The sequence below is a fragment of the Corvus cornix genome, chromosome 10 (genome assembly GCF_000738735.6).
Source record: "Corvus cornix cornix isolate S_Up_H32 chromosome 10, ASM73873v5, whole genome shotgun sequence".
NCBI classification, from domain to species: Eukaryota; Metazoa; Chordata; class Aves; order Passeriformes; family Corvidae; genus Corvus; species Corvus cornix.
In genome coordinates this window covers 15,768,045-15,777,685 of record NC_046340.1, presented here as the reverse complement: position 1 = coordinate 15,777,685, position 9,641 = coordinate 15,768,045, and the positions used below count along the sequence as shown (strand labels likewise).

General features: G+C 45.5%; 1 long non-coding RNA gene across 1 annotated transcript in view; it reads left to right on the top strand.

Annotated features, from left to right (window-relative positions):
• The first annotated feature begins 3,026 nt into the window (after positions 1–3,026).
• LOC104683806 overlaps positions 3,027–9,641 on the top strand; it is a 96,358-nt gene continuing 89,743 nt past the window's right edge. The window contains exon 1 of the long non-coding RNA XR_750852.3: positions 3,027–3,089. This is a non-coding gene — a long non-coding RNA (uncharacterized LOC104683806). The remainder of the gene's footprint in view (positions 3,090–9,641) is intronic.

Sequence of the window (9,641 nt, the reverse complement as noted above, 5' to 3'; positions counted from 1 at the left end):
TCCCTTTTTGGCGAGGAAAGATTTTACATGGGAATAAGAGGCATTGGGAATGGCAGAGCTTTTTGGGTTCTGAGAGCGAGATGTCTGCGCTGTCATTCAGAGGAGAGCCCTTCCGTATTTCTTCTACTAGGAATTATTTCCGTCTAAGTTCGCTCTCTCGAGCAGCGACCTGTAAAACCCTTGCTCTGTATTTTGGGTGACGGCAGTTTCAGTCGGCACGGCCGTTTTCTCGTCAAGGTAGAATTATACTTGTAAGAAGTGCCCCCGGCAGCAGAAGGGACCCGGGGCCGGCGCTGAGCCCCGCGGACCTGTTGGCAGTCCCGCGCGGAGCTGCGCGGAGCCGGGCGGAGCTGCCTGGGTAAACTGCTTGTGTATTTCACATTATCATCCCGCTATCTGCAGGCAATGTAGATTTTCTAAAGATCTAATGAATAAACAACCAGCAAGTGCTGGCGGTGTAATTTACATTGTTAATGCCTACATGTGTATAATAAATATGCATTTGTATGTCTTCAAATAAACTCTTTTTAGTTTCTAACCTGTGGTGATTTTTTTAAAAGCTGTCTTTTCCAAGAAACCAATTTTCCTTTTCGTTTCCTGAGCTGGTAGGGAAGGAAAAGACCTAGCAAAGCGCTTCACATCTGCTTTTCAGTGACAGCGGGGGATGCGCGGGCCCGGGCCCTGCCTGCCCGCCGCAGTGAGCCCCGAGGCGCGCCGGGCGCAGCCACCGCCCGCTCCCCCGGCGCGGGATGGAGGCTGCGGCCAGGCAGCGGCAGGCACTCGTTTCTCAGCGCAACTTGCCACGCTTTTAACAGCAGAACAATTTAAATGTACAATATTAGCTTACAGTATTAGTCTGGAGGTGCAAAGAACAATCCATTCAGAGACTGAGCTTCAAAGGCACGGGATTCCCCTAAAGGAAAAGTTTACAAATGTGGCTGCTCCCTCCCTCCTTCCCTGCCTCCCCCTCCTCCCCTCCCTCGCTGGAGACAAACGGTTTTCCCCGAACGCTTCTGTAGAGGGCATCCCTGACCAGATTTCTCCCACCTCGCCGTGCAAAGCCTGCTCCCCCCGCTCTGAACTGCGGAGCGCGGTTACTCCGTGCGCGGCCCCGCCGCCCGCGAACGGGCTCCGCGCCGCCCTCGCGGGTCGCGGCAGTGGCAGCGGTAGTTGAAGGCGAAGCTCTCGCTTTCAGATCTTCAGGCTGAAAAGCCTGGCGCTTCTAAGCCCCTGCTGACTTCACCTTGGGAGGGATAAAGATTTTCTCCTCATTTTTCGCTACAAACCAGGTGCCACTTTCTTACGCCGCTTGATGGCAAATGTCTCGTCTTCAGCGAGCTGGATCTGGCATACATTATTTTAATTAAGTCTATGGCGATTTACTTTCCTCTGAGATCCATTCCACCGTGCAATTAGGAACGTATTGGCGCTAGCACATATGAATATTCAGGAGAGTGTCAATTAATTAGCAGACAGAGGAATCTCATTATGGTGCTCAAAACCCTTTTAGTGCTGAGCAGAATTAAGGGGGCATTTGCCAATGTGCTGGATTAGTGAATATTTTACTGCGAGCTCATTTAACTTCATTATCATAGCACTTACGCTACTCTCTGATTTTATTAATTAAATTTCTCATTAATTTATCCAGAAAGGGGGATAAAAAGTTTTATGACGCCACAGCACTCGCGCAGACGCCCCGAAGAGCGAAGTGCCGCCCTGCCGCTCCTCAGGAAAGCGTTTCCCCGGGGCCGGCGGGAGGCCGGGAAGCGGCAGCGCACCCGCCCCACGCGCGGAGTCCCGCGCCCTTCAGCCAGGTGCATTTTTATCCCCCCTCACCCCAGAGATAAGTGTAATGCGGCAATTAGTGCTGCTGCAGCAAAGGGGGAAAGGGTATCGCTGGGAATTTGAAGCGTAGACTACGGGTTTCATCTCTTTTTCTACTTAAATCTTTTCTCAGCATCTGGGGAGCGGGAAAGCCCACGATGCGGTTAACCCCTTAATCTCAACGCAGAAAAAAAACTGCAGAAAGAAGAGGCACAATATCATCTTTCCTAGTATTATGGACAAAATCTAACACGATTACTTTCCGACGGAGACAAAAGCGTAACCTGAACGCTTTGCTGGGGAGGAGCGCGAGTGCTTCCCGAGGCTAGGAGCAGCCAAGCGCAGGGCGCGCTGGCAGCGGGCTCGCAGTTGCTCAGCGCAATCAGGAGAAGTGAGAACATCAGAAGCCAGCGATCAGGATTTCGCTCATTTTCTAATTAGGCAATACTTCAATTCTCATAATTTTTCCAAGGAGCATTGTATTAAGAACAGCTATTTAAAAAAAATGTCCGTGGGATATTGTGCTTTGCAAAAAACAAACAAAAATTCCCTCAGAAATGTTTAATATTAAATATTAATCGGATTTAAATTCAATAGCCGTATCTTGCGACAGTTATAGATGTGCGGGAAGCTATAGATAATCAGCCCTTGTGCATCTTCACACAGGAGGGATCGACCCGGTGTCAGCAGAGGCTCCGCAGAGGAAAGGGAGACCGATGGAAATGTGTTTTAAAAGTCACCTCCATTTCAACACCGAGCGCGGAATTTGCCCAAAAAGGTTAGAAAGACAAATATTAAATCTGCCTTCACAAAGGGAGCCGCTAAATAGATCCGAAATTAATATGCATGTAAAATTAATTAGCTGCATTTCATGACATCAAAATAAGTACCTGGGAAACAAGAATACCTTCTGGGCATTTGGCACCATATGCTAGAATTACAGTTAATTGACTAATTACATAAATTAGGCATTAATTTTACAACACATCAAGTATAAAAGATATCTCAATTAATTGTGGAGGGAGAAGGAGGAGGTTAAAGGGGAGGCTGGCGGTCCGGCCGGGCCAGGCTGGGCGCTGCGGGCGGGGAGCGCGGCCGGGGCCGCCGCCAACTTGGGGCGGTCGTTAGCGCGCGGAGCCAGCCAGCCGCGCTCATTAGAATCAATTACACAGCGGAGATTGATTAGCGCGTGCCAGGGCGCAGTGGCCCCGCCGAGACCAGCCGGGAGCCGGGAGCTGCCGAAGCCGGGAGCCGCCCAGAGCAAGGTATGGACCGGGATTCGCTCTCCCTGCACTGACCGCTACGTTCAGTGGAGCCTCCTGCCCTCCCTTGCGCCCCTGAGTCTTTTATTCTGGGAAGAAAACTCAGTTCTATGGCGAAAAGGCGCAGGGTTGAGGTATTTCCGGTGAAGTTAGTCAGGTTTTCCTGTTACTTTGCTACAGTGGGATCAAGTTTCAAGTAATATTAACAATTTCAGATAGCCAGAGCCATGGCAGGCAGCTTTGGTGCCTCAGAAGTGTGAGGGGATGTTCTGCATAGATGATCTCTGGGGACTCCTCACCTGTTAGTGAGGCTACCTGACAAGATTCCTTCCCCTCAGAAGAAAAGGAGCATCCAGTTTGTACCTCGTTGTACCCAAAAAGGTGCCAGACTCTCTGCATTTACTTTGTAGTTTTCCTTTTAAGCACGAGGGAGGCTGTGTTAAAATGCAGGAAGGAGTTTTACCTAATGGGAATAATTATATCTCACAAGGTTAAAATGGTAAAATTCAAAGCAGTACAGAAGCCCCAGAGATCAAAAAAAGCCCAGGTCATGTAGCAGGTAGTGGAAAGATTATCACCCTGAAAGTATTTGGGGAGGCACCAGTAAGTGGTCTCCATTTACACTGGGATTTGCCGAACACCACAAAATAAACAAGTCCTACTTTGCAGCTTTTGGCAAGGTGACTGGTGAAGCTGGAACTGGACCTGCCCCAGCAGAACAGGAGGCCCATGGCAGGCACTAAGCAGGCTGCAGGGAAGGCTGGCTTCTGCCTTTGTGAGGAAACATGGGGGCTCCTGTTTCTTCTGTGAGTCTGCCTTACTAATATAAACAAAATTCCCCCGCTGTAAATGAATATTCCATAGGAATAGACCACTGTCTGGTTGCATCAGTGACAATACAGCCTGACTGTTGATGGGCTAGAAAACAGATGAAACCCTGCCACACGTCTATCTTTTTATTGAGACAAAATGTTCATTTTGATGTAGCAGTTTTGTGCTGCTGCCAGATGCTGAAGGTACTTGAGGGAGATGTTGACAAGTGGATAATTGTCAACAGAACTAAAACAGACACTTTGTTTACAGTTGAGCATGATTAATTGAGAGTAAATAAAACAACATCTCTGTTCATAAAGTCTCTCAGCATCTGAAGTTCAAAAGCAGGCAGTACACTCCAGAAAGGAAGGCACTGAACCTGCTTGAACATGGGGATCAGTAACCGAGCTCGATGAGAACAGCCTGTGCAGCGTGGGGCATCACCCTCTAGGTTTCAAGCCAAGTAGTTTCCTGCTTACTTTTTCTCTCTGTTGGTTTCTTTCCTTTTTTTTTTTTTTTCTTCTCCTTTAATTTTGGCTTACATGGCTGGATCCACAAAGGGTTATGGATCACACACTAATTCAAAAGGAAGAGTTGTGCATCTGAATGCTGGATATAGTTGACTTAGGTAAAATGATAGGACAAAGGTGGTCTAGAATACTTCATCAACAGTAAAATAGGAAGTGATGCAGCAGTCTTTCTTCTCACATTGTAACTTAAAGGTTTTTATAGAATATTTCATGCTTTAAAACAGTAGTGAGAGGCAAAATTTAGTGGTGATGGTCAGTAAAATCCAGGAGTACTCTGAGTTTTTGTGGGTTTTTTTTTTGTTTGGGTTTGGTTGTTTTTTGGGTTTTTTTTAAATTAAGATATGTTTATATTTGTATCTCATGTAGCAGAGTATATTTACCCAGAGCTGTACAGAAGGTGGCATAGTTAGTATCTAAGTGGTATTTATGCTGCTCAGACTAGACAGATGCTGCAGCTCAATTGAAGGGTGGAGGGGAAATAGAGTTTACCAATCCACAGTTGCCCAAATGTGGTTTTTGTGGATATCTTTTCCAAAATTATAATTTTCTCTCTCCTTTGTGCTTTGATCCACTCTGAAGCTACTTCCTGTGAATTATTCTTTCTTTAACGGACGTGAGCCCTACTAAGAGGCTGTTGCAGCAGCTGGTTTAGCCTCTCCCATGTGTAGCACACTTATAAGTAAAGTTAATCTATATTCAAACTTCCTGCCTTGGTCCTGTCCAGTTACTGGTGGTTTAAGAACAGCCTGTGTGTGTCTGTACCTGTTGTCAGTGGGCATTCAGACAGCTGGAAGTGGGCTGCAGCTGCTCACAGCCTGTGAATGAGACATGCTTGCTCTATTAGTGCTGAAGGAGGGGCAAGCTCTCTTACTGATGACTATTGTGTGTTTCTTCTCGAGTCAGTTTACTGCAGCTTGCAGGTCTGGGGTTTTTTTGTCTTTTGTACTAAGTCTGTCCTACTGTCATTGACTTCAGCAGTGCCAGCTTCCAAGGCATGTCCATATGAGAATACCCCTCAGTCTCATGCCCACGGTTCAAAGATGCGATTCCAGGTCGTTGTGTTCCAAACAGTCCTTGAGCAGTGGTTGGGTGCTACTCATCTATTACAGCTGTATCTGCTTAGAGGGAGGGGAAGACCGTCAGGAATTGATAAGAGTTTGCATAGTAATACACATGTATCTGTCTTTTCAACATACAAATAACGTTAGGTTATTGCTTTGCACTCTGAAGGCTAGTCCTGCCACCAGCCTCCTTTGCAGAGGTATCATTAGCCCTGAGGGTACTGCCAGTACAGTATGTGTTGTGATGTGGCTCCATCACCCTTGCTCAATGGATGGGATGTTTCTGCATTGTACTGGCTGCTAGTTGGCTGCTGGGCTCCTGTCCATATGGGACCCTGTGTCTTGGAGCCATGCCTAAGGGTGTTTATTCTGATTGTCAGTAGCTTGCCAGTTGGATTATTAATTAGTTTATACTTAGTGTAAACTATCACAGACAAGATGATTGCACTTTTTTTGCTTTGAAGCCTCCTGTATCCTTAGTATTTCTCCAGTTCCTTCAAAAGCCTTTCTCCTTTACTTTAGCTGTGATCAAAACTTTGCTCATCCCTCATCTAGAATGTGCCTCTTCCTCTGGAGCATATGCTTGTCCAAGCTGCAGCAGTTGTTGCTTGCCTGTGCAGCTCAGAAGCGCCCCAGGATGCTCCCTAAAGGCTGCTGCACTTCAAAGGAGAAGCTGCAGCCTCAGAGCAGCCAGCAACCAGGCACTTGCAGGGCTCAAAGCCCCAAAGGTGGCTGTTGGCATGGATGTAAGAGGAAAAGCTCCTTTCAAGGAGCAGCTTTGGAGTTTCCTTCTGTAGGGGAGCACTGGGTACTTCAGGGACAAGGCAGCAAGCCAGGATCCTCTATGCAGATTGTGAAGATCTTCCCAGAAGCTTGAGCAGCTGTGTGGGGAACTCCTGTGTGAGTCAAAGCACCGAGGGGGAGTGTGGCAGGGAGGAGAATTGTTTCCCTGGTGGAGAGGTGAGAGCATGGTCTGTTCAGCTGCTGGCAAGCTCTCAGTCCCCAGGCTAGCGCTGTCTTGTACCAATCTTAAGTCCACTTGTTTGGATGGTGGTAGGCGTCAGCTCTCTAAAACAGGAGACCCTACTTATTTGCAAGATGAAGGGGAAAAAACGGTTTCCATACTTACATCAACTTTGTGTTTTCATTGGAATGACTGTCACATGGTAAAGACATCTGAGATAACATCCTTTTGAGCCTAACTTACCTAGCACCTTTAAAGGACAAGTTTTCCGATGGAGTTATATCACTTTAAAAATAGGCCCAAAGACAGGAGGTTCTGCTTCATTTGACATCAGTGGAATTGGTGTTTTTAACAAATGGTAATGATCACGTGAATTGTATGTAACTTCTGAATGAGGAGATGTTCAGTTTCTTTATGATCCAGACACAAGAGCTATGATGCATGGACCTATAGGAACGTCCGTCAGAAATCACCACAAATATCATTGACTTTGTAGTCAAGAGCAAATCCTGAGAATGCTTCTCTCTAACTGGCCCAGGAAGATGTGCCTGGATTTCTTGCTGCCCTGTCAATACAATGCCCTGGGGCATTAAGGGCATAGGCTGCAGATGGATGTAGGATATACTTTTCTCATGGTCAGAAGTTACTAGTGGATCCTGAAGGAAGTTCTGCTCTGGGCACAAACCTCGAGGCAGCCAATCACTTGCTGCTTCATTATCTTGAAAGACCTTGAGTTGGAGTCAAAATTGAAATAATGAGCCAGATTTATGAAGGTGAATGTGTTTGCAGCTGACATGAGCGGACACATGCTGGTAACCATCTGCTGGGAACCTTTGTAGATAGCTGTGGAAGTGCACTTTGATGTTTAGGCTGTGGATGCCATGCGTGTGATCTACTTTTTGTGTGTATGCTGTCCAACTAAATAATTGCATGGGTATTAAAGTCCATTTAAAGTGATTTTGTCTTATTATGTACTCTTTGGGAAGAGAATGTCTGATTATCCATTAGATATTTTCTTATGAAAAAAAGAATACCTCTTTTAGTGGGCGTTTGTACATGAAAATCCTGAGATGCAGCAGTTCTCCTTCTGTACTCTCTGTATGTAAAGTTTGTATGCATTTGCAAAGTAGGACTTTGTTTAACTTATTTGACATTAATGGTCAGAGATGCCATGGCACTGGTACTTCGTAAGTCAATTAAACATAAAACATTGTAACAGGATTATTAAAAAGTACTGAATGCTGGAGAATAGATGTGATACAGGAAGGGGCACAGAATTGCTGTGTACTTAGCGTGTATAATGCAGCTTGCTCAATTTGTTCCTGGCTATTCATAGGAGAGTACATTTTCTCTTTTTAATTGCACAGGATGACAAGACCTTTTAATTAAGGTGGCATCTATAGTATTCATATACTGCAAAACCCACAAATGACTAAAACTTAATAGCATCATAAAAACTATGGTTAAAGCTTTTACCAACACTGCCATCACAGCAAAGGGTCTTAAATCAACTATGTCAGCAGTGAACTTATGCCTACACTGAGCCTACTGACTCAGACAGCAGGAACTCATTTCTTTTTGTGCAGAAACAGTGTCTTTGTGGTGTTTTTATGGCTCTAGTAAACTGGTAAATGGCTCTTTTGTCTCTTCATGTGTTCTTGCCCTCCCATGTCTAATTTCTGCAACCTCTGAAATATTCTGTGTCCAGTTAGAAGATTCTTTTGGGGAAAGAAGATAAAACTTCTCTTCTTCACTCAGAAGGTTCCTGCAGGCTTCAGTGGAACAGAAGGGTAGGGAATGAGAATATTGCATGTGGAGGATGTGGGGAAGCAGGCAGACAGTGCTGGATGCCACAGGAACAGAAGCCTTGGTGCTGCTCAGCTTTGATATTGACTCGAGGTCTCACTGGGAGAGAACCACATCCTTCAGCACAGGGATCACAGGGTTGCAGCAGGATCCCTGCTGCAACATGGGATGTTAATCATTTACAAGCAAAGTCCTGGCAAGGATTTATGCACAGGCAGATTATTTTCTGTCTTCCCTTTTTCCTTATAACGATGGTCTTACATTTGTTGGGCTGGTGTTTGTGAGGGGGATGGTCCTTCACCATCACAGGATGCTATCCTGTGGCATCCCAGGAATGTCTAGAGGTGCATCCCACTGCAGAGGTGAGTGAGGTACATGGCAGCTAACAGTGGCAGTTTTTGCCTTGGTAATGCTGGTAAAAATGGGTATGGTTCTTGGTCCCTTTTGTAAGGTGTTAGGCTTTTTTCTGTTTCTTTCTGCAGAATGTAAAAGAATATTATGCATATGCTTAAGGTACAGTCTTATTTCTGGCAAGAGCTTTCTGCGTTTCTCATCACCTTTGTGTGTGTGTAACAGTTACTGCAGGGGGCTTTTGCAGGCATTTCTTTTTTCACAGAATTAGAAATTTAACAGTTTGGTTTTAATCATAATGTCCTGATGCTCAGAGTTCCTTGAGCACACCTTCTATCGACTATGAAATAAACCAGTTTGTATAATCCAACGTTTCCCTTGGGATTAGTTCAGAAAGCAACATGATTTTTACTTTATTGCTAAAAATACTGTGTTGTTTACCAGATGAGTATTTAAATAATTTAAGGATGCTATTCTAAAGAGAGACCTTGTTAGAGTGAAAAGTGCTTTATCACAAGAACCTCTAGCAAAAGAGAGGAGGACAGAGTAAACAGGCAAAGAAGAAGGGCCTTGGGATATATTAACATTTAGCAACACTAAAATTAATTGTCTTAATTTTGTCTGGCCTGATATTAGGGAATTATGTTAATCAAGTGTATTTTCTCTATGGTCAGGTTTAGAGTGAGGATTATTAATTTGTGGGTGTGGAATCAGTAATTTGGGGATTGTTCCCCACAAAGCTTTGTGACCACTGGGGTTGTTCAGTGGCCAGGATCCTTGATTCTTCAATCCTCTCTGTATCCCGAGTTCAATCCCAAGGACCTGAACAGCAGAAGTCAATCAGCTGAGAAGGCTGAAGAGTCTGCAGTCTTTCCAGTGCCATTTTCTACAGTGGCTTGTTTGGTGTGGATTTCATGGCACAGGTAAAGCTGTGTATCCTTCTCTTCCAGCCCTTCACCCCAGCCATCCACCTTCCATTCTGCTTCCTGTTGCCTGGGAAGCTGTGAGGCCTTTCTTCAGCACGTGGCTG